Raw genomic sequence first — 24,293 nt, 5'->3', positions numbered from 1 at the left:
GTAGTATCAATATGGGCCTCGATCGCTAATGACTTGGTGGTAGTGTGGAAGCATATTGTTTTGGTGCTCTTTTGAGGACTTCTTGATTGCTTACAAACTTCATGTATGTAATGATGTGGTAATCACTTTGTGTGATGATCTGTGTATTGAGTGTGGTGTTCTTAATTTGTAGATAGATCCACTTCAAGATCGCAAAGCATCTTCACAAGACCAACATCTAAACGAGAGCGAGTCCATATAGCTGTATTCTCACAGTGATCATGTGCAGCTGAGATGACTTTGAGACAGGAACAAAGACAATAGCTTGGCTTTACTAGACTAAACACTCAAGTGTAAAGATACAGCATAAGACATGATTAAAGTACATTTTATGTATACTATAATGACACTGGTATGTTGTGATGTATTGGAAAGCACAAATATTTGTTGATGGGCTATGGTCTATTGTATATAATTTTTATTGTATTGCCCTGTTTGAAAAGTTGATTTAGTCTTATTACTCCAGTGCAGCCAATTGTACTTTTGCTGTGTTGTACATATGCCCACCTCATTGCACACTATGCTAGCTCTGTCCCACCTTGTCTATGTCTGTATCTAATGCAACAAAATCATAATTTAGAATGTTGATACAGAGTATTTCCAATCCCTGCATTATCTAGTGGTGAATGAGTAGTATGTAATTGAGTAACTTTTACTTACTACCAACGGTAAGACATATAGCTAGTGCCTGGACTGAATATAAAAATCCACACCTAAAGGCTGTGTAGTATATAAGTGTAGAGCAAGTTATTTGCTACAAGTATTTAATTAATGTGGTAAACTTGTTTAATGAACTTGCAATTGTATAAGCAGTATTTTAGTTACTTAAATGATTGTATTTTTTTTGACAATGTCTTGTCCTTTTGTGTGTTTGATGGCTATAAAGGAAGTTATTCACATTCAATTCTATTAATTATAGTCCATTGTTGTGACAGTTATAGTGGATGCTTTATGGTGTCACCGTATATATCTCTTGTTGTCCAACTAATTGTACCCAAAAACAATGTGGGAGATAGAAAAGAAAGTTATGAGGTTTACTCTATCACGGCTATGCACAATTGGTATCAGTTCTCAGATACCATAGTCTACGAGCATTAATTTTGGCATTTGAAATTTCAAAGTACACCTTTTCATTATAGGCACGTATGAACTTGTAGAGCTACTGGTGTTATCTATTGGTATTGTCCTTGGAGGTCACCTTGTCAAGAAACTTACTGTAATGTGGAACCACACCCACATTAAAGAATGTGTTTTGGGGTCTTTAGTGATATGTGTGTGGTGCTACACCCACATTGCATGCTGCGCACTTATGGGGATTGTAGGCAACTAGTCTGTATGACGTCAAGCAAGGATGCAATGGCCACTAATGGGATTTGCAGCTGCCTGGGTTAGACTTTCGTGGAGCCACACCCACTTATCAATCATTGACTATGAGTGTTAAAATATTATTAGGAATTTATAGCTACTCATTTATTTCTCTTGCAGATAATTCTGTAGGTTATATCCTATAATATAATGATGCTATGAATGTAGAACTAACTAACAAAGCTTGGAAGTGTGGACATTGTGCCAAAAAGACTTATATAGCTCTTGATGCCCATTCTATTTGGGTTGGTGGGTCAACTGGATCAGCAGTACTGAACCATTTACAACTGTCATTTACATTACATTATACGTCTAAAGAAGTGCTAAATGGAATATAACATAAGTACTTTAGAACCTGCACTCTCCACTATAAATTTAACCTTACAATGAAACATTTCTGTTGTTCCTATTTAAAGGACAGCCTCCTTGTAGCTATCAGTAAAGGTGGTCTCAAATTGTCCATTACATAGAGGTTCAACTTGTTAAGGTATACATATACTAGTCATGCACTAAGTCATTAAAAGTTCCAAGCGTGCTTGACTCATGTATAATATTACTGCTCCTGTGCAAGAAACAGCACAAAGGCAAAAATATTTGTCTATAGTGAAATCCCATTAAGATCAGGAATTTGTTTTGTTGTTTGTATAAGATGTACTAAGTAAATAAGTGACCCTATTGATGAGGTGGCCTTTAGTACTGTGATTTATACTATCATAATGGTTATACACTGCTACTGGGTAGAGATGAAACTAGAGCTGGGCAATAGTAAAAAAAATATCAAGTATCATGATTTTAATTTTCAAATTGTATCGTGATATTTAGTCTCTACACTATTGTGATGGATGTAACACTTCTAAACGACTACTAAGTAGTTCTATTCATGAACCATATTCTTGCCTTTTCACAAGAAAGGAGCAATGATTAGGTGTAAACAATGTATAAATTAGCAAGTTTGTTCACACAATTCTCAATTGTACAAGCAGCTAACTACTGATCTGTCATTTAGATACTATTGTGATACATATTGTTATCGTGATATATTCATTACTATCGATTGTCTTGTGAAAATTTGCTATCACCCACCTCTAGATGAAACATACAGTTTAGGCATAAACCAGAGATACAAGTGGAATATATACACTAAATTAAGCGTTAAGTACAATTCCCGAATAATAAGTGTAGCTTTGATAGCTAGATTTTACCTTGACTCGTAAGCAGGTTTTGCATAAAAGTTTGAGAACTAATAGAAGAACAGTCACTCATGATCAACTATGTATCATGCCAAGCAAATATAAAGAAAGCTTCCTTTATTGATCAAGTGTAGTATGTGCGAAAGTAAAATTTTAGTCATTTTCACATAATGCCTGCTCAATTACTGGCCACTTTGAATTTTACATTAGTTTCATCAGTTTGGTCCTATAGAAAGTAGCTGCTGGCCATGTTAACAAAAATAAATCAATGAGATATTATAGGAAATAGATCTGGGTTTCATGGATGTGGCCCACTGTAACGAGGTAGTTGCTAAGTGAGGTTTCACTGTACTACAGCTGTTGATATATATAGGACCTAGACAAATGTCCTCCAAAAACAGGGTGCCTATAATCTAGAGGAGTTTCACCATGATCGAGTCATATACGTAGAATTATTTTTCTATTATTATTCACTTTTGCTGTTATGATAGCCTGTAAAGTAACCCCTAGTCACCCGTTTAAAAGGTCAATAATTTGTGTAATTACATCTGTGCCTCTGTAGACATGCATACATGATTCCTGCACACTACATGACTTGCTGTACTAGTGGGTAATTTTCACTTTACCACAAATTACCTGTTATTGCAGATTTAACCATTGTTTTATCTGAATAAAAAATTGAACATGCACAGGTCAGTTTTTCAAATGGCCATGTTTGTACAAAGGTACACAATGCACTACAGTGTCAAAAACTGCTTAGATTTGTGCAGTGAGCCCTCTATAGTTGTAATGCTTGCAGAATTTTACAAGCAAGAAGTTGAACTAACTAGGTGTCAAATAGACGATGGAAATGCCATCAGTTGAGACTACACATTGGAAATACACCAGAATCCTTTTCAAAATTAGGCATAGCCTAGCTGTTGTGACATGTAGTGTGATAATGGATAGTAGTAGTGATCTGCCCACTTGCACTCCACAATTAGAATTTTTTGATGAAAACAGAAAATTGCATAATAGACCAATTGTTGCCATCTTAACTCACAGCCTAGTAAAGTCAAACTACTGAATAAATATCATCTTTGTTCCTGTCTCAAAATTATTGAAGTCATCTCAGCTGCACGTGATCACTATGAGAATACAGCTATATGGACTCGCTCTTATTTAGATCTTGGTTGTGTGAAAATGCTTTGAGATCTTGAAGTGAATCCACCTACAAATTAAGAACACCACACTCAATACACATGTGATCACAGATCATCACACAAAGTGATTACCACATCATTACATACATGTAGTAATAATAATGTAATACCTATAACATAAAATCAGCTGCCATCTCTGTAGGGCTATGCGGCAAATGCTGGGAACTTTACTTCCTATTTACATATGCAGGGCTCAACCCAGAATATTAAGCTGGGGGGGGGAGGGGACTTCAGATTCTAGGGGGGTCTGGGGGCATGCTCCCCAAGGAAAATTTTGAAAATTAGGTGTGCATAATATTATGTTCAATTTTGGTGATGCCATTGAATATTATTGACCATTCGATTATACAAATTTGTGGATCAACTAAACCTTTCCATTTCTCAAGGCTTTAGGTATAAACCTAGGGAGACAATAACTAACCCGGGGGAGGGAGGGCTAGGCCCCCTTAATTAACCCCTGATATGATTGAAATACTGTAGGGCAAGAAATTTTCATGGAATACAAATTTCGTGGATTTCGTGGGCGTCTTATCCACGAAAATTAAATATTAAGTAGTTCCTATACAAATTGTATGGCGTTTGATGTCTAAACCACGAAAATTACTGATTTTACCACATTTTAGCAATCCATGAAAATTTAATACCACAACAATTTCTTGCCATATAGTAGGTATCAGTCTGTAAGAAGTTAAAGTTAATTTTTATGACAATAGAATAACAAACACATATCATGCCTTTGTATTTCTTTCTGAACAAGTAATAAGATAACACACAATCAAAAATGTGACTGGATCTGCAAAAATCGTTATCACCCAAGACAGGAAGTTTGATTTTTTCACACAAACACAGAACTTAATGAATACACTATCAAATTTCACTGTCACAGTCGATCAGAGTAAAGTGGTCTGCATTTGCTGGCTGCTTTTTTAAAGTACAGTGGCGAGCAATACGAGTGGTCTGGAGTCTTGATGGGGCCCTGGCCAACCAGGAGATGGCTGTGTGTGGCTATACAGCTCTGTGGTGTTGGACAATTACCTGTGCTTTAAATTTCCTTTCATTTTAGCCAGTTCTGAGCCCTGAATGGCCCATAACTTGGCCTACTTCATCCCAACACATTCCTTTTCAATTTTTGAACACCATCTTTCCTGCCTTCCAGGCCCCCCACCTACCACCCGCCTGGTACAGACAACTTTAAACCATCTAAAATGGCAGGAAACTTAGCTGTTGGCTACTTCTTCAGTGGATGATCTGGAAGGTAAGAAATTTCTGTAAAACGTGTGAAGTATGCGTAGCTACCACCACTGACCAGCTACAACACTCTGAATATTTAAAACCGACATTTCTTGATACTTTTAAATGGGCGATAAAAACGGTTTTCCCAGAGACAGTCACAAATACAACTGCTTGTTCAGGTATAGTCACTACACCAATAACTGCTGTAAAACCACCTGCAAACAATATTAAAATTTAATCAAACAATCAAGAGGTTAGTTTGTAAGCAATGGAGAAGTCCTCAAAAGAGCACCAAAACAATATGCTTTCACACTACTAAGTCAAGCGATCGAGGCCCATATTCAAATGATATTACAATTAGGCCAGGCAAACTTGATTATTTGTTTATCATCCACAAAAATTTGGGCGAGCGGGAGGTCATTTTTCATTATTCATTATTAAAGAAAATACTCCAAATCAAGCTGTTTGTTACTGTAAAGCTTAAGGTTAGCTAAAGCCTTTTAAAAACTAGTACCTACATTTTACCACCGTATCTGAGGTGCAAGTAACATTTGTTGTGCTGTAAAATGATAGCCAGCCTTCTTAGCATCAAAATACGTATGCATTAGTATTAGTATCAATTTTGTCAAAATGACAGGGTTGTACAGAAGGACAAGCCTGCAAACGTACTCCCCACAATTAAACATACATACAGTAACATTAAATGCACACGAATACAATAACTAAGACAAGGCAGATAGCTAATAACAGAGCAATACACAACAGGACAAAAAAGAGAAAGTTATTAGAACAGAAATCGGCGAAGGGCCGCATGGAATAGATTTGACTTCTTAATCTGTAGGATGGAATGCGGTATGGTGTTCCAAAGAAAAGGGCTGTTTACAAAAAAAGAGAAGCGGTATGAATTAATAGTAGATATGATTGGCCGGATCGATAAAGGATGAGATCTAGTTGTGGTTTCGGGTAACTGAAAATGATTGTGAAAAGGTAAAGAGCTTCTGTGGTGCAGACTATCATGTACATGGCAAATGGAGAAATACTTGTGATGCTGCTTGATGGTAGGCCAGTGTAACTCTTCCATACAGTCATCAGAAGATTTATTCCAGCAATATGATAATGGATTCCACCTACTATTGGAAGCCCAATGGGCAGCCCTACATTGTATGGATTCCAAGATTTACATTGGTATTGGAGTAAAGATGCCACACTGGACAGGCATATTCCAGGACAGCCCGGACAATACACTTGTAAGTAATGGACTTAATTGATATTGAAGAGTTGTAGAGATGGTGACAAAGGAAGTTTAATGATCTAGAAGCCTTAGCTGAAACATATTTAGAATGTTCATTCCAATATGCACATGATTGATAACAGCAATAATGAAATTAGATGCAGTGGGATAAAAAGAGATGCAAGCAGGGATGAGAAACAATTAATCAAGTTTGCCTGGCCTTAATCAAACATCTTGATCCCGGTGACAAAAGGTTTTACAGGTCCATGCTGTTAGGTAGTGACTATCCCTTGTTCAGTTATAGATTCAGTTTCGCTGAATCAGATACTGCCGGGTAGCTCTGTACTGTGCCTTAAAATGCGAGACGTCATTGCAAATCAGGCTGTGAAAAACCACCTTTTCCCTAAAACCATTTCGCCCTTCTTTTCTGCTGTAAACCTGGCGGAGAACAAGACATTGAGGCCCTGTGAACTAAGTCTCTGTCTCTGGACTCCGAGATGGACTCTGAGTCTTGACGAAGTTAGTATCCGGTGTTACATGCGCAACATTATCCGGAAAAAATAATGCGTGAAAATTTTCTAAGTCGAAAGTGTGCCCAAAAAAAAAATTCGCACGGCCCGGTTTGGGCTGTTTCCATCCGAAAACGAAATCAAAAATAGGTCATGGACACGCACAATGATCCATTCAGCAAGCCTTGCTACTTTTTATCCCAGGATTCTCCTTGTAAACTTCGCTATGCCTGTGAAAGAATAATAATATTAAGGAGTGTCTATGTCCACCGGTGTACCGGTTATTCTTAGAGCCACGTACATCCTATTTCCACCGGTGCCTCATAGGATCATCTGCTGATGGGCCTGTGCCTGTCACTTGATCACGTGATTAAACCATGTGTGTCGCAGACTCACCACGTGTCGATTTGCACGCATCATGGCAATTGGCGCCCAATTTGACACTTTTCAGCAGTGCTCCGCACGTGTCATGGTGTTTGGCGCCCAATCGGACACTTTTCAGAGCTGTACTGAGAACTTGTAATGGAGGTTGGCACCCAATTCGACACTTTTGAACAGTTTCATACGGCATTGGACGATTTAAAGCAAAATGGCTACCATCCGCTACGTGTGTATAACAGTCAGAGTGCTGAAGATTACAACAAGCAGAGGAAAAAGAAGAAGATAATTACTGACCTTGTAGATGTTGAGAAAATAAAATACACATATAGTGTTGTGTGTGTACACTATGGAGACCCAAGAAGTCGTGGAAAGAACATTAGACCTAACCAGCACACTTTTGCTATGAACTGCAAGACAAAGATAACTATCTTATGACAGGTAAGCACTACATTAATTTGCACACAATGCTGTCATTTATGTAATCATTACTGCAGTCTTTATAAAAAAGTTGTGCGTACGTCATTGTCACCTTGAGCATACTCATCGAGTGGGTCCTGCAATATTTGCACATTATCTAGTCAATAGAAGGTTGACTGCAGCAGAAGAAACCACAATTTCTGAGATGCTGACTGTGAAACCCAATACCAAGAAGAAGTTTGGAAAATGTGTGACCCTCAAAGACATCAGTAACCTAAAGACAAAGGTAAAAGAGCAAACCCGAAAAGGTCTTGAGGAACCACAACTGCTACTCAGTACACTCCAAAATATTACCACTACCCAGGATGCCCAAGCAGGAATTGTGGTAGATGAGAAAATATCCTTGAAATTTGTTATTTGCAGACAAATCACATGACTAAACTGTTTGATAGGTTCCCGGAAATCATGTTCATCGATGGCACCTACAATGTAAATGGTCATGGAATGCCATTGTACTGCGTCATGGTGGAAGATGGGTATGGGCATGGGCGAGTTGTGTACTACGCTGCCACTACAGAAGAAGACACCTTGCACCTCAGGAAGATTGTTTCAAAGAAAGGAATCCAAAATTTTCTTCAACACAGGTTGTTGTGATAGATAAAGATTTTGCTGAGTGGAAAATGCTTACACAGGAGTTCCCGAATGCTGTTGTGCTATTTTGTCAGTGGTATGTCCTGAAGGTTTTATTTAAGCGATGCAGGCGTAGAGAAAGCGCAACGTGAAGTAGCTAGGAATGCTATTAGAAATGTAATGTATGCAACAGATGAGGAGGATTACAACATCAAGAAGCAACAACTATTTGATGCCACAAATGCTGAGTTTAGGAAGTACTTCCTAGAGAACTGGGAAAGTTGTGTTGAAATGTGGGCAACGTTTAAAAGAGACCAGTACATGCATTTTGGGAACACAACCAACAACCGGCTTGAGTCTCACAATCAAAAACTTAAAGATGTCACCTCGCGTACCTCCACTCTTTCTGAAATGTTTAATAACGTTGTCCTGTTTGCTCAAATGTGTGAGTCTGAATACAAGCACTCTACATTCAATGAAGAATTTAAAATAATGAAATCGTCTTCTCACCAGAGTATCGAAGGCTGTTCAGAAGTTGAAGTGATATACACTCAGTATGCTTCAAATAAAATCTCTGAGCAAATGAAGCTTGCTACATCAGTCAAATATGTTTTTTCCCAAAGAGAAGGGATAGTAGAAGTCACTAGTCCAACAAATCAGTGTACTTTGTCAAACCTAGTGATGATATCACATGCACTTGTACTTTCTACAAAACAATGTTCATGCCATGCCGTCATATCTTTGCTGCAAGGCGTCTTCTACAATTACCACTATTTCAACTCAGTATGGTACCACAGCATTGGATAAAGCAGTATCAATTGTCTATTGAAGAAGAAAGCCATGTGCAAAGTAATAGCCAGGCACCTGATGTGAAGATTTCCTTGTTTACAAGAAAAGCACTAGCTACATGTACGTTGTCTCGTAGCCAGAAGTATAAGAAAATGATGAGTTTGTGCCAGAAATTAGCTACAGCTGCTTCGCTTTGTGGTATGCCAGACTTTAGAAAAAAATATGAAGACATAGAAAACATTGTGCAGCATTGGGAACAAAATGGAGACTATACAGTTACCAGACAAATAATGGATGTGTCTAATGGACCTGGCTATGACCAAGGCTCTCGTCCTGCATTTAGTGGTGACATCACTACACTGGAATGTGTTAGTACAGCTAATGGACTTAGGTATCGTAATGTTAACAGAACTTCATCATTATAAATTATCCCTTATAGGAATGAACCAAGCTCTCGTCCTGCATTTAGTGGTGACATCACTACACTGGAATGTGTTAATATAGCTAATGGACCTAGGTATGGTAATGTTATATAACAGAACTTGATCATTATAAATTGTCCCTTACAGGAATGAACCAAGCTCTCGTCCTGCATTTAGTGGTGACACCACTACGCTGGAATGTGTTAGTACAGCTAATGGACCTAGGTATGGTAATGTTAACAGAACTTGATAATTATAAATTGTCCCTTATAGGAATGAACCAAGCCCTCATCCTACATGCAACAACCATAGCAGTGCTAATACATACCAAAGTACTAATGTAAGTCAGTTAGTGTAGCACACCCTCAGTTCTCAGTATACAATGAATGCACACCAGAGGAGGTTGGACATGTTCATGTGAGCTGTACATTTTCATTGGAAAACCTTCGTTTCAAGACAATTTGTATTAAAACTATAGTGCAATTGAAAGTTTATGTATTCCTAAATCTAACAGCATGGTGAACCCCAGTGAACCCTGCTAATTTGGCCGGTAACAAAGCCAAAGTTTGAAGTGCCAATATAAAGAATTATGCAAAATCTGTTTTTATGAGCAGGGTAATACAGCGACCTCAGTGTAATGCAGCAAAGGGTCGTTGTTTCATTGTAGAAAAACGTATGTGACAAGTCTGGTGAAAATTGTATGAATTAAATTGCAATTTATTAATTTCACCCAAAATCTCGAGTGTATTATGAAAACAACGTACATAGCCTTGAAGCCTAATTGAAGGATGATCTGATTATCTAATGAACCCCATCGTTTTTCAGTTTAGTATTGCGACTATTGAGGACCACGTGAAATACTAGTGCAAAGAATGCAATTAAGAGCAATATATTTAAGTAGCGCTTAATGCGTATCCAACCTCCTCTGAATGCACACATTATGGATTTTTCCATATGAAAATTGTAGATACCAGTCTGGTCATAAGGTGCATATAGTTATCATTTTCAAAGGAGCTTTTTGTAAAATTTACTATGTTTAACACGTTCTTATGCATTACCTTGCCCAGAGTTTCTGCTAGGAGAGCAGTATTTGCATCCACATTGTTCTGCTAGCTTTTTGAATAGCCGACTTATTCTAATAGTCTGTCTTGATAACTAAAAGGTGATGACAGTGAGTTAGGTGATAGACAACGTGACACGTGTACTTGGATGTTTTTAATTTGTTTTGCTGCTCCCAAATATCTTAACATTTGCTTCAACACGTGCACTTAACAAACTGGTGTCTACCACAAGTATATGCATCATGTGTGCTCAATAAGCATATGAACCTAAAACAGCCAGTACCGCAATGCTATACTTTAGACACTCCTTTTATTTCAATTTCAGCATGGACTGTTTTTATCAATGCTGGCAACATCGATGAAGGTAAAGCCACGTATTAAGACGCGCGGGAGACCAAAATACAGTGGTACAGTTTGGTGTAAGAAGAGGAAAGTTATGAATTCTGAAAATATCCCACCTACAAAAAGGGTGAAATCCAGCACAGAAGATGTAAGTGTTAATTATATTTATTAACAGCATGTGCTCTCAGTTACTATAATTATTTTGGGAGCATTTAAGTGTGTACACACCCAACCAAGTTAGCCAAATGTTATAATAGTAAAAGCAGCAAGAGTAAGTACTCCCTCCATAAACTCTGGAGTAAACTTAGCAGTCAGGTGAAGGGTTGGTATAAACAGTGGACCTAGGGACTGAGTACCTGGGACCAGGGGACCCGCAGGAACCTTTTTATGGAATTTTTATATTTTACAATGTTTATACACTCTATACTTGTACTAGATATCTTTGCATGTCTCAACATGTAGTCTTGCATAGCCAATCCACTTTTTCTTTGTCACACTGAGTACCTAACGTGGCAGAAATTGTAAGCGCCACTGAAAAAGAGTCTATTACATCAAGTTTAGAAACTGTGAGCAAGCAAAACAGCTTCAAGCGATCGCTGCAAGTTACCAGCAGCTCGACAAGCACTGAGATTTCATGTGTCATGTACTGCTTGCATAGACCACTTCTTCACACCCGGGGTATTAATCGAAGGCTTTAAATTCTTACAAGGCTTTGATTTTGTGCATCACATGACACATGAAATCTCAGTGTTTATTGAGCTGCTGGTGACTTGCAGTGATCGCTAGATGCTGTTTTGCTTGCTCACAGTTTCTAAACTTGACGTAATAGACTCTTTTTCAGAGGAGCTTATAATTTCTATTGTGTTAGGCACTCTGTGTGACGAAGAAAAGTGGATTGGCAGTGCAAGACTACATGCTGAGACTTGCAGAGGTATCTGGTACAAGTATAGAGTGTATAAACATTGTGAAGTATAAAAGATTTCGCGAAAAGTTGGGTCCCCGGGTCCACTGTTTATACCAACCCAGTATTACTTGGAAGCATCTATTTTGTGTCAACAATGGTAAAACTGGTCTGTAGAAATGTAACCACCTGAGCAAAGAAACCAGACCCGTTTGCACGTTCCTCAAACTCCATGTTATAGAATCCTTGTTATCTATTGTAATTATGAAAGAGTGGATTCCAAATGTTTCTTCAGTCTTGTAGGATGAATAATTTAGGAGTGCACTTATGGAAAAGCTAGAAATTTGATTTTCACAGCAACAATATGGGAAATAATTTACAAGCGCTCACTTAATCATAACTCGCAGACAAAACCAGCTGGACAGACGGGACTTGAGTTAAAATTTTCACTACTTTTACCATAGGTGATGAACACCACATGGCATACATGTAGTAACTGGTTGCTTAACGATACTTACTAGGTAACTGTTGCCAAAATAAATGTACTTTTGGGCTATAGCAATGGTTGCTAAGTGTGGTTGTCTTTTGAAATGACTGTTATAAAATGTTTTTGCTTAGCAACTATCTAGGACGGTGTCTGTCCAGAACCCATGTTAGCAAAAAAGCAGCCTGTGTAAGAGATATGAAGGCTGTATAAGACCTGTAATTACTTTCTGGGTAAGTAAGATTTGCTTCTAGGTGGGTTGTTCGTGCCAGCTTAAAATATGGGTGAAGCAAATTCTTGAATGCTTGTGAAAGCCTTTCACAATGAGCTGTACAGGAGTAAAACAACCGGAAAAAGGAGTATCTAGCCTAGTAGACTACAAGGAATAACAAATTTATTTTTGGTGAAAGGAGTGTGTCCTGTGCTTATGCAAATGGAAATGAAGGGCAGCCTTGTGGCTTTCTCAGTTTCTCTAAAGAATTTGTATCAGGAAACATGATAGGCAGATTATAAAATACTCCTGTGCATAATTTGTAGTTTGAAGTGAGTTACGCTTCCATAGCAATGAAATTCATGCAATACAAATAATTCATGAATAACCAAATAGATTATACTAAAAAATATCTGTCTGAATGCTTTCCAATTAGGAACCTTTAAGAAGGCTAAAGCCTGTGAATACAGGGAGTCAAATGCTACTTAACCAGCAGATAAATAGCACTGTAAACTGTATACATGATTGATAAATTGCATTTAACGCTTGATATAGTGTTAGATGCACTAGGACTATTCCAAAGGGTGATTTTCGTCATGTATGGTATTTCTAGGCTGGTTTTTCATGGCCTTGTTTTTCCAGGCATACACCATTTTAAGGGCAAGACCTACTTGAACAGTACTACTGTACTGTTTCATACAGTGGTTGTAGCAAACCCACATTTGTTCTTAGCTGTTTGAAGCTTGCTTAGGGTATATCCTAAGTGTATACGGCATCCACCCATCCTTTGAAATGTTTTCCACAATGAAAATAACCTCTATGGAATAATCCTAGTGCATCTAGCATCAAATCGACCAGAAGATACTTACAAAAGTAATTTAAAAGAAATTTCCCTGACCAAAATTTAAATAAGTTTATAAACTTTCAACAAAGATAAGAGACATTAGTTTGCTCCATAAATTTTTGTATAAGTATTGGTCAGTTGTGGTTACTATCTTCACCTGGTAATTTTCATCATTTAAGCACCATGTCAGCAAGGTATGTGTAAAATCAGTCTTATTAATTTTTTTTACAGAACACCCTGGGAAGACACGCCCCAATAGAAAATAAGACAACATGTAAGGAAGCACATTCTGTATGAAATACTTGACACTATTATGTACTGACAGCGAATCAAAAACGAACTCGCTGTGGCAAGTGCAGTGGTTGCAAGCACCCAAACTGTGGAACGTGCCCTGAATGTTTGGATATGAAGCAGTTTGAGGGACAAGGGCGAAAAAAGAAGGCTTGTAGCATGAGAAAATGCTCAGCCCAGTCAGTTGAAACCATGACCTCTGCAGTTCATGGCACAGGTACATACATATGTAGGTTTATGTTTTTACTCAGAAAGGATGGGCACGTGCATGAGAGCATAAACATTTGTATTGAAAGAAGTAGACATCGCCAACACGTCTTCACAGAAGCGAGAAGCCTTTTTACTTGTTTTTATTTGGATTCTATAGTTTTTCACAACTAAATGTAATATCATGGCTATTGCCAAGACTTCTTATTATGTCATCTTTATGTTCCCGTTAGTAATATGGAATTAACTGTAAAAAATCGTTGTGCTTATAATAGTGTCCATCCTCTCTGACTTTTACTTTACCCCATCCAATTCATTTTATTCCAATTAACAGACATCTCTCAAAAAGACAATAAGAAATTGTTAGAAGTAAGTGTGTAGATAAAATAATATTAATAACAAATGTGACTGAATTTTTTACAAAACCGTCAATGTATGCACTACATTACTTATGTAATAAACAGCATTTAAAAACAATTGGTAAAAAACACAAGTTCTACAAAAACAACTTACACAAGTATTTATCGCCTCACTAGTTAGTGAATTAACACTCTACTCAACTAATCCTGGGTACCATTGGGTTCGCCTGTCCACTGGGAGTTTGGAAAGCTCTGTTTCATCTCCATACACAGATTAGTTTCCAAATTACATCTGTTTGTTTACGTTGCTGTGACAAAAAAATTTACTGACTATCTTTGCTCAGTGAATACACCTTCCTTATCGAGCACAGACATATATATTGAACACTAACTATACCTCAGTAGATTGACAAATTCATGGTGAACGTTTCAACTTCATACATCATTGCATCAGTAAGTTATGATTGTACACAGCTCAACTTACGAGGCTAAAACTTGGCAAGCCCATTCATCTGTCCCTATAGATAACATAGAACCAATAAAATAAAATTTTAAAAGTGTGTGTACATTGACGGTTTTGTAAAATTGGGTCACAAATGTATTCAATGATGTTTAGAAACCTGTAGGCACAACAAAGTTGTCACCTGCACCAGAATCCAGTAGTCTAGCTAGTTTGGTCTCTGAGTCTAAGCCACCATCATCAATGCTAACAAACATTACAGATTTCTTAAAAGATCAAAATCGTAAAGTCCACACTGTGGCTGCTGATGGCAACTGCATGTACCGTGCTTTGTCTCATCAATTGTGTGGCAGTGAGGAAGATCATTTTTATCTACGTAGTTTGTTACTGCAAGTGGTCAAGGGTAACAGTGATATTTACAGCAAGTACTGGATTGAAGATATGCCTTGGGGAGTTGTTTCATTTGACCAACATGTAGAAGACATTGGAAAACCTGGAAGTTGGGGGACTCAAGTAGAACTTCAAGCGTGTAGTGATTTTATTAATCTGGATGTATATGTTTGTTCACACAACGCTTATGGTATCGTCCGATGGGAAAAGAAGGCTACTCCCAAAAATTGGATGAATCAGATTCCCCACAATCTATGTACAACTACAAGATGTAGACACATTGAACTGTCTTTTAGCAACAGCCACTACAACAGCGTTGTTCCCACTCAGGATGAGGTGCCACCACCTACTATCTTAGAGCAACACTGTGATGCTGTTGTGATTGATTAAGTTATATAATACAGTAGCAATGTAGAGAAACTAAGTAACTTCCTTGTATTTCCTTTGCTTATTGAAATGTTATGTTTGGTCATCAAAATATTTACTTTGGAAGATTTATTAGTACAGTGGAGCCTGTGTTACTGGTCACCTGAATTAAGTGGTCGTCTTCATATAGCAGTCAAGGGACAAAAGTCCTAAATATCTTCCCATACAAATGCATGCGTTGTGGTCTGTATTGATCGGTCAACTGTCTAATGTGTATACCGGCCAGCCACAAATTCTCTGAATCTCCGTATACACTGTACATACATGTAACTTCGACTCCATGTTTAGCAGTCACTGCCTTATAATGATCAGCTAGTGGTGGTTTGTTCGGTAAACACTTATGTACCATTGGTATACTGTTTCAATTTACACGCAATTGTTATACTTTAATGAACACTTCATGCCTGTCAGGCTTAACATATTTATTAGCCATTGGAAACCAGCTGACCTCTTTTGTAACCGTACCACTGACGCTAAGTACTGTTTTATGGAATGTTGTGGTTAGCGGAAGTCTCTTAATATTAATTACGTTTTTTATGATGGTCGTAATCACTAAAATGCTGCTGACCATTTTGTGCAGGTTTCTCTAGCCATCTGCATATAAATGCCATTGATATCTGGTCCCAAGGTTACTGTAACAAACAGGTTCCACTGTAGTGTTGTTGTGATATAGGAAGTTGGTCACATATCATTCAACGAATGGAAGTGCTGTGGTACATGGAAACTTGCAAACTACACAAGGCAAACATGGTATTTTTGTAAGCCAGGAGAAGCTTAGTTGCACTGGGGTGACTGTTTGCATTTTGATATAAAATTAAAAATATGCATATTTCAGCTACTTTTAATTAATATCAACAATTACAGTCAAATGATGGTTATAGGTTCACTCAAGCCCACCAAAGAGTCAAGACAACCTTAGAACAGCCTATACTGATTCTAGACATGTTTTAAGATGTAGAGTTTAAAAACTGTTACCCACAAGGACATCAAATATGTTAGAGGTAAACTAAATATCTGCTGTAATTAATGTCCACTTTGGGATCAAAAAAATTCATGCAATATAGATAAGGCAGCATAGCTAATGCACCTATCAATATTATTGAGCCAGCCACACTCCCTTCTTTTCAGGTAAACGTGGGGTAATAGCAGGTGCTTTGATCCCGTTTGAACCTAAAATTTATTTCTCTCACTGGTAGGGCATTTGACTACCACAAATTTACTTCAGTGCTGGACACTGTAAAGCTGAATAATAATATTAACTGGTTGCCTTCTGTAAGGAAACCTGTTTTCAAAAGTATCTTGAAATTATTGAGAATTAAAGTCAAATCCCCACTGCCCATAAGTGGCAGTATTGACAGGTATATTAGCACAGTCTAAGCCCTGGTAACTTGGAGGGGGGGGGAGGACAAGGCCACGTCAACGCATAATAAAATCATGTAAGTAGTGAAAATATTCACGTGAGCTGAATAGTCTCTGTTGAAAAAGTAGAGCAAGGGGCTCGATGCATATTCAGTTCTACTTACAGTAGCTTGTTGTTTGCAATGGTGTGATTCACAGTCAGAAAAACACAGCCGTTACAGAGTAATTAGACACACAGTGATGGTGGTTAGTGATGGTCATGACTTTCACATCAACAGAAGCAGTACCATGATCATCAATGATCATAATACAATAGTTGTTGTATGATTTGTTACTTTCAACAGTTAGGCCTGAGCCTATTATGCTCAAAAATTTACCTATTATTCTTTCCAGAATTTCCCAAAAAGTTCTCCTATTATTCTTTTTGTTATTCTTGTATCCAGCCTATTATTCCACAATTATTCTCATTCAGTATATACCTGTAGCTAGTCGCTTAGTTTTCAAGATGCTGCTATAAGTAGTTTTGTCCAAATTATTAATAGTCATATATGAAGCATTCCACCTTACACATCATTTTTCTATCCATAATAGTTACAGCAGACTTAGAATAGCTATCTACAGTAATAATTGAAGTGTATTTAATTATTAGTGTATTATAATAATATGCTGTATCTACTTTATAGCTACTAAGTTAGGTAGATAATAATGCTCAAAGACTTGAAGAAGATACACTGGTATAAGATGTACAAGTTTCAGAATTGCAGATAATCATGCAGTTAAATTCCTGATGCTGGCAGATTATTAACATGAAATGATCTGACTGCTCTATTAGAGTATTTGAGCGTTCTATTAGAGTATATCAATGTTTTAGAGGCTTTTCAGCTCCTTTCAGCCAGCACTCCTGTCAGCTTTATATCATTTGTAGTAGCTTAACTCTTTCTTCTAGGTAATCAAGAAGAGACATGCCCCCTAATTCCACCAATTATTCCCATGGTCGTCCGATTATTCTAAAATTATGCCTATAACCATCCTATTATTCCGGAATTATTCTCATGAAATTGGTGACCTATTATTCTCAAGATTATGCCGGCATAATAGGCACAGGCCTATCAACAGTTGGTATTACTACGTAAAAACTAAATTAAAATATTTTTGTTAACCTTTCGTTTAGCACTTCGTAGTGCACGTGGTCCTGTCCTATCCCCCCCTGCTGGTAACTGGGAGCACAGTTGATCTGCATTCATGTTTAACCGTACATTTATGCACCTGTCATTCATAACCCCCAAGTATGGGGAGAACTGTGCCCAGACCACAAGAGTCTAGTTGCCACACAATAGAAACACTTGACTGGGTTACACAAAGCCATATAACATTACTATGACATCACAGATCACACTTGACTGATCACACTTGACATTACTCCCATAATCAAGGCCCATAACTTACTCCATTGGGGATAAGCGGTTTCTGCTTAAGCTGCCAGTGGTAATGTGAATACCATTAAAAATAAATAGGAAATGATAAAAACATGAGTTTTAGTCACATGAAATATATAGAATACGTTAAACGCATTCTTGATTCTGATGGTGACTAATTTGGTCAGCTATAATCAATTTTTTTCTATTGTGTGTCACCAGACCAACATGGTCTGGGGAGGAGAATAAGTATCCCCAGGTGTAAAACGTTTCCCACTGCAAAATTTTTCATTTTGAACCTAATGTTTCATTTCAGTTTACAGATGATGGTAGAATTCCAACAGGGGGTCTAATATAGTGGGTTCAAGGAATTGTCAAATTCCCATCCTGGGGGTGTGGGGTTAACAATGATAGGTGCATTATAAACCCTAGGTTCATAGATTTAAATCTATCAGTGGTTTGACATAGGGAGCCACATTTCTGTTACAGTGATGTAAAAATTATGCCTCAACTCACTTAAATAGTCCACCTACAATAACAGAACCAAGTCCTGCAATACCAGTATTCAACACGACCAGATTCCTGATAATAAATTCAAACCCACAATCATAAGGTTAGGTCTAACTCACCTGTACACCGGTGGCGCGTACTAGTCAGGTACCTCGTTGGGATGGTGATCGTCATCAAAACGTATCTATCTCAACTGCACAATCGAAGTTAATATCCTTTACTATAAAAGGTAAGGTAAGTGCGCTTAACTCCGGACACTCTTTACATCCGGTACTATTTCCCCACACTGCAAGCATGGAAATTCGATATTTAAGTGTCACTGGATTGCTAATCAATCAGTGTATCTCTGACAAAAATTTCATCAGATTATCTCAATCAGGTAGATCACGACGCTCCACAATCTCGTCTCGTGTAAATTTCGCATGTGCTCCTAACTCCGGACACTAAGAAGCTGCTACTATAGGGCATTTTTTCCTATTTATTCACCATCTAGTTGCAAGTTATATACTATTTAGCCTTATAACCTATACTAGCACGGAGTTTGAAGCTTTAAAAAATCAAGGTAGTGTTGCAGCACTAGGCCTGCGAAGCCTGTAGAAGACTACAGAAATTAGCTAGCAGTCAAATAGCGATCAACAACTTTCCACTCAGCAATACGGCCAGCCAAAATGTGTTTCGTGGGTTGTGTTGAGCACTGATTTATATTCGATGTTTCATTACCTGTTACCTCTCGTTTTTAAAATTTATACGCGGATAACTACGGATATTCATCAGCCGGAAATCATTTATTCTTAGCGCTACGTGTTTCTTGTGATCACGTTTGTTATGATTAACGAGACTTGAAGGTACAGTTTTAAAAGTAATCAATTACATCTTGTCATTGCTTTTCGCTTTGATCTTACAGATTCGGCATATGAAGTTCGTCTTCTTTGATGGCTTCCTCTTGAATCCCACACACTGATAGTGAAACCATCTCCAGCACTTGTCACATCCAATCCAGGCCTTTTGCAGTTTCTCATCTTCATCATCATAACATTTTCCACATTCTTGGCAGTTAGCATCTTCACCTTCGAGGAGAAAACATAACAATATGTTGGTACATATGCAATATGAAGTACTAGTAAGAAACCAGATGACTCCATGCATGCAGGACAACCCTGCCATGTTGATCCAAAGGAATATGGTCCTCTTAAGTTCCAATCCATACTCTATATACCAGTATGTATAATGCTATATTATATGTAAGTATTGCTTTAATACATTGCAATATACCTTCATCATGACTTGAGTACTCATCATCATCACCATTTTCATCATTGTTGCTGGTAATAACCGTATCACCATGTGACGGATTTTGCTTTGCTGCAGCCTGCCTTTCCAACCTGGCTACAATCTCATCACCGGTCAAAGCTTCTCCATAGCATGTCAGTTGGACTCTTCTTTTACGCTGAGGCATTTTTTTGCAATGTTTTTTTTGCAAAATTCTGGTGAAATGAAGTGTAATATGAGCTCTCATTGGTGTTAATTCAGCATCACATTTTTTGCATTTCCCTCGTAAGATTACTGACGATGCGGAGGCAGGCTGAGTATGTGGTGGTGATGCTGCTTTTGCACCCTGTACTTTCCGGTATGGAATCCCTGTTTGTAGCTGAGAGTCAGTGATGGCTAGTCGATTCAAAGGATGAAGCCCTGCAGTTTTAAACCCAGATGTAAGGTGATTGGGTTTAAAAGAGACCTCCCAAAGCTTTCTCAACAGTGATGGAAAAACAGCTTTTGTCACATTTTCAGCCAGTGTTTCCAATTTATACTCCTTAAGAATCTTAAAATAAGCTTGCTTCAGAGGATGGAAAACACTGATGTCAAGTGGCTGTAAAATATGTGTTAGATTAGGAGGTAAACACATCAAGTGGACTTTATATTCTCTTGCCAAATTGATCAGTTCCAATGTAATGTGTGAATGGTGCCCATCAACAAACAGAACCACTGGACCATCCTTCAGTAAGTATTCAACCTGTTTCAGAAACATCTTCTTAAACCAGCTGATAAAATTGGCACTTTCCATCCAACCAGATGATGAAGCACTGTACAAAGCACCTTCTGGCCCTCCCTGTTTCCAAGTGTCGTACAGGTGTTTGGCCTTGTACACAATGTACAGTGGTAATCGTGTGCCACTTGCTGATCCACAAGCTGTAATAGTATGTAATGCATGATATATGCATAAGTGTTTGCTGTTATATCAGTGCTCACCTAATACTGTTATGTATTCTCTACCTGATCCACCTCCTACTTCATGTACAGTTTTTGCACCCCTCTTTGTAAGCACTACTTTGGATGCTACTGCAGTGCAGAAACCAGTCTCGTCACAATTCCATACCCTCTGTCCTATATCTTTTTGGTCAAATTCTTTCAGTTTAGAAGACTCGAATAAGCACCGTACCTTTTCAAACCATTCATCTAAAACTGCAGGATCATTCACTTCTGCCCTTTTCCTGGAAAGGTGTTGGGGTTTCCTTTGTGCAAGTTGTGGATGACGACTTAGAAAGCCATTCCACCATTTCCTTCCAGGAATGCCTAATTCTCCAAAAGGACTGTGCTTCCCTTGTTGTTTAAGGTAATCACTAACAACAGCACTTACATAAGCTTTATCCAAGGGAAAACCCATCTCAGCTAAAACTTGACAGCTAATTACTATTTCTGATTCTTCAGCATGGCTCAAAACTGTTGGAGCACCACCATACCTCATTGTGCTCTTTCCAGTTTTGTGGTCAGAAAGAGTGCTTCTGGGTATGCCATATCGAATTGCAGCTTGCCTTAATGACATCTCTTTGCTAGATACTCTTTGAAGTGCGGCCTTCAGCTCAGGAGTTCCCCACTGGTTCTTCTTAGAAGCCATTCAAACATTTGAATTCACGCATGCGTATCCCAGGGCAGCAAAACAACAAGCACAACCCTTCATCTATTTGTAATGTTGTTGGTTACATTTGGTAGCACTAGTAAGTGCATTCATTTCATCTTCAAGGCGAAAAGTTAGGCGCCATGACCCGCGCAGCCTACAACTGCCGCCAACCCTGAACTCTAGCAACAAAGAAGAAGTCAGCTATTCAAATATTACTTCACTCTTTGAAAGGGGCTTTTGTTCGGAATAAAATAGCTGTATACTTGTGTATTTATTATATGATTCCAGAAGTTTATCAGAGATTATTTATATTTTAAGCTATGCACGCCAACACAAAGGCAGACACAACTCCAACAAACGATCGAGTTTACCCAATGTCTAAGTATGTGTGTGAACACTATAAGTAACTTTACTTATGGCAAAAATTTTAAAGCAATACGTTCAGGCGTTTCGAAGTTACAGACCAAAATATGCTAAAGTGTCCGGAGTTAGGGACTGTCCGAAATTAGGCGCACTTACCTTACGGATGGTTCAATCGCACTAATGTGCAAGCGGCGTAATTTTCCCATACTGCGCTATTATTGTTCGGAGGCTTGGCGCAACTTAGCGCTAATGGCTACGAGCAACGCCTGCAGGGCTACAATGCCACCAGCGATAGCATCGCTTTGGTGACAGTAGCCCGACTGTCGGTATACAGGTGGCTATAGAGCCGGCCATTTATAAATTTTTGCGCATTTTATGAATTCACAAAATGCGCAGCGCAATTTATAAACTGCGCAAATTCACAGATTGCGCTTAACATACGCGTATGGTACAAATACGCATATGGTATAGAACATATATAATACTAATACTAAGAGATTAATACCTTGAGTTAGCCCCCCTTTCATAAATCCTAGATCCGCCCCTGACATTAGCTATTAATAGATAGCTAGCGCGGGCCTGTGGATCGAGTGCAAAGCTAACAACTTGACAAATGAACTTTGTAAGTGTTATCAGTTGTGCAACATGGCCCCTCACTGTCTTTGCATCTTTATCTATTATATACACTCTTCTTCTTTTGAGGATCCAATTTATGTTTGCGTACTTTTCTTGTTTGTACATACTGTAAGTATAGTACTATACCACTCACATTCATCACACTGGACCTACAGCACAAATTAACGTGGATGTTGTTAACTTTAAAGACAGTGGCGGATCCAGGGGGGTTTCATTGGTTTCCACGGAAACCCCCTTTGAAAAATGATTGCGTAACAATTAAATGTTTTAATTATCGCGGCGTGCGTCTCGATCGAGATACTGTAATTAGAGCAGTCACAGTAGCTACTAAAGTAGTGTGTAGGAAGTTTTTAATATATTTTATGTACTATTACTAGGCTGTGACCTTTTTTTTTTTTTTTTTTTTTTTTTGGTCTCACCTTACCAAACCAGACGATGTAGTGCAAACGTTTGCGTATCTCATGTCAATATATATCTCCACCTTCTAAACTGGAAACCCCCTTTATAAATTCCTAGATCCGCCACTGAAAGAGTATAGCTATACATTCAGATAAGAGTAGCTAAACACATTGTCCCATCCACAGTAAGTAGTGAGTGGTTACAACACACTTAACAATTAAACAATGCCAGATAATATATATATACATACATTCGTTACTGAAATATTCATTAGGACTCATAAACTCACCATAAAATCTCTGCCATGTTATGTTTTCCTCAGTAGGCAATATACACACCTCATTCAATAGCAAAGATTCAGTTTAAAAAGAATTTGTTGCACATGCAATTAATTATGCTAATAATGCTACGCTATACAGCTAGATTTACATTAAATTTGCAAACTGGAATATTGCTTTCTCTACAGTAAAATCTCTTTGTTACCTCCCTCGATGTTTATGTATCAGAATTCTCCAGATCTTCCTCTGTTTGAGCAATCATTACATTGTACTTCTCGAGCTCATCTGATTAAAATTGTCTGCTCAACACTCCTTTAGTGCATGCCATCAGGCATAAATATCCATTTTTAAGTGGAAGCTATATAGTGTACTAACAAATTAAAGCTAAACAATAGATTATGTAACAACAATAGAATAAAATATTTAATGAAATAATATACATAGTATATGTGACTGTAAAAAATTGGCTATATTTTCCAATGGATGCAAATTAATTAATATGGCTGCTATCACATATTGTGCATGGGTATTGTTCTATAATTGTAGGGAAGTGTAGGCTCTTGGGCAAATCTTTTATAAGCAGAACAGACCACTGTATATAATATTATTCATCAATAATTGAAAGCACACAATAACAACTATAACTCTTACAACTACGGCACACAATATCAAGACACACGATAGTGTGTCGTGCGGCCCAAGAAGCCGGCGCGCCACACCGTGAGTATATTAACAGGAAGAAAGAAAACGCAATTTTCACACCTATGTAGCTCTGTGATCCCTTATCCGATTGGAACCAAATTTGCTAGAGACGTGCCGCCCAGTTAGGGGAGTCTACATACCAAATTTGAAGAAAATCGCTCCAGCCATTTCCGAGATACGAGCGAACAAAATTTCGTTTTAATTTCTTCGGTTTTTTTTCTTCTACTTCTTCATTTCGCACACTTCGCAAAATCCGCCATAAAACACGAATGCGTGCTCGGATCGGGCTGAAAATTGGCACACTTAAAGGGCTCATTAAGGCGGATCTCTGTACCAACTTTGGTAGGAATC

At 38.0% G+C, this 24,293-nt stretch overlaps 1 long non-coding RNA gene across 2 annotated transcripts; it reads right to left on the bottom strand.

Annotated features, from left to right (window-relative positions):
* Window positions 1–2,856: 2,856 nt before the first annotated feature.
* On the bottom strand, window positions 2,857–18,762 carry LOC136258929 (uncharacterized). Of its 2 annotated transcripts, XR_010703124.1 has the most exons (4): window positions 18,675–18,762; window positions 14,506–14,626; window positions 14,263–14,416; window positions 2,857–3,804 (listed from the first exon to the last, which is right to left on the bottom strand). It is a non-coding gene; the product is annotated as an uncharacterized lncRNA (long non-coding RNA). The 2 variants fall into 2 exon arrangements; XR_010703123.1 differs by lacking the exon at window positions 18,675–18,762 and having other exon boundaries at window positions 14,506–16,211.
* Between the last annotated feature and the right edge of the window lie 5,531 nt (window positions 18,763–24,293).

Source organism: Dysidea avara, chromosome 6 (assembly GCF_963678975.1).
Source record: "Dysidea avara chromosome 6, odDysAvar1.4, whole genome shotgun sequence".
In the NCBI taxonomy this organism is placed as follows: Eukaryota; Metazoa; Porifera; class Demospongiae; order Dictyoceratida; family Dysideidae; genus Dysidea; species Dysidea avara.
Note: the sequence above shows the minus strand (reverse complement) of the source record. Positions and strands in the feature narration are given on the sequence as shown.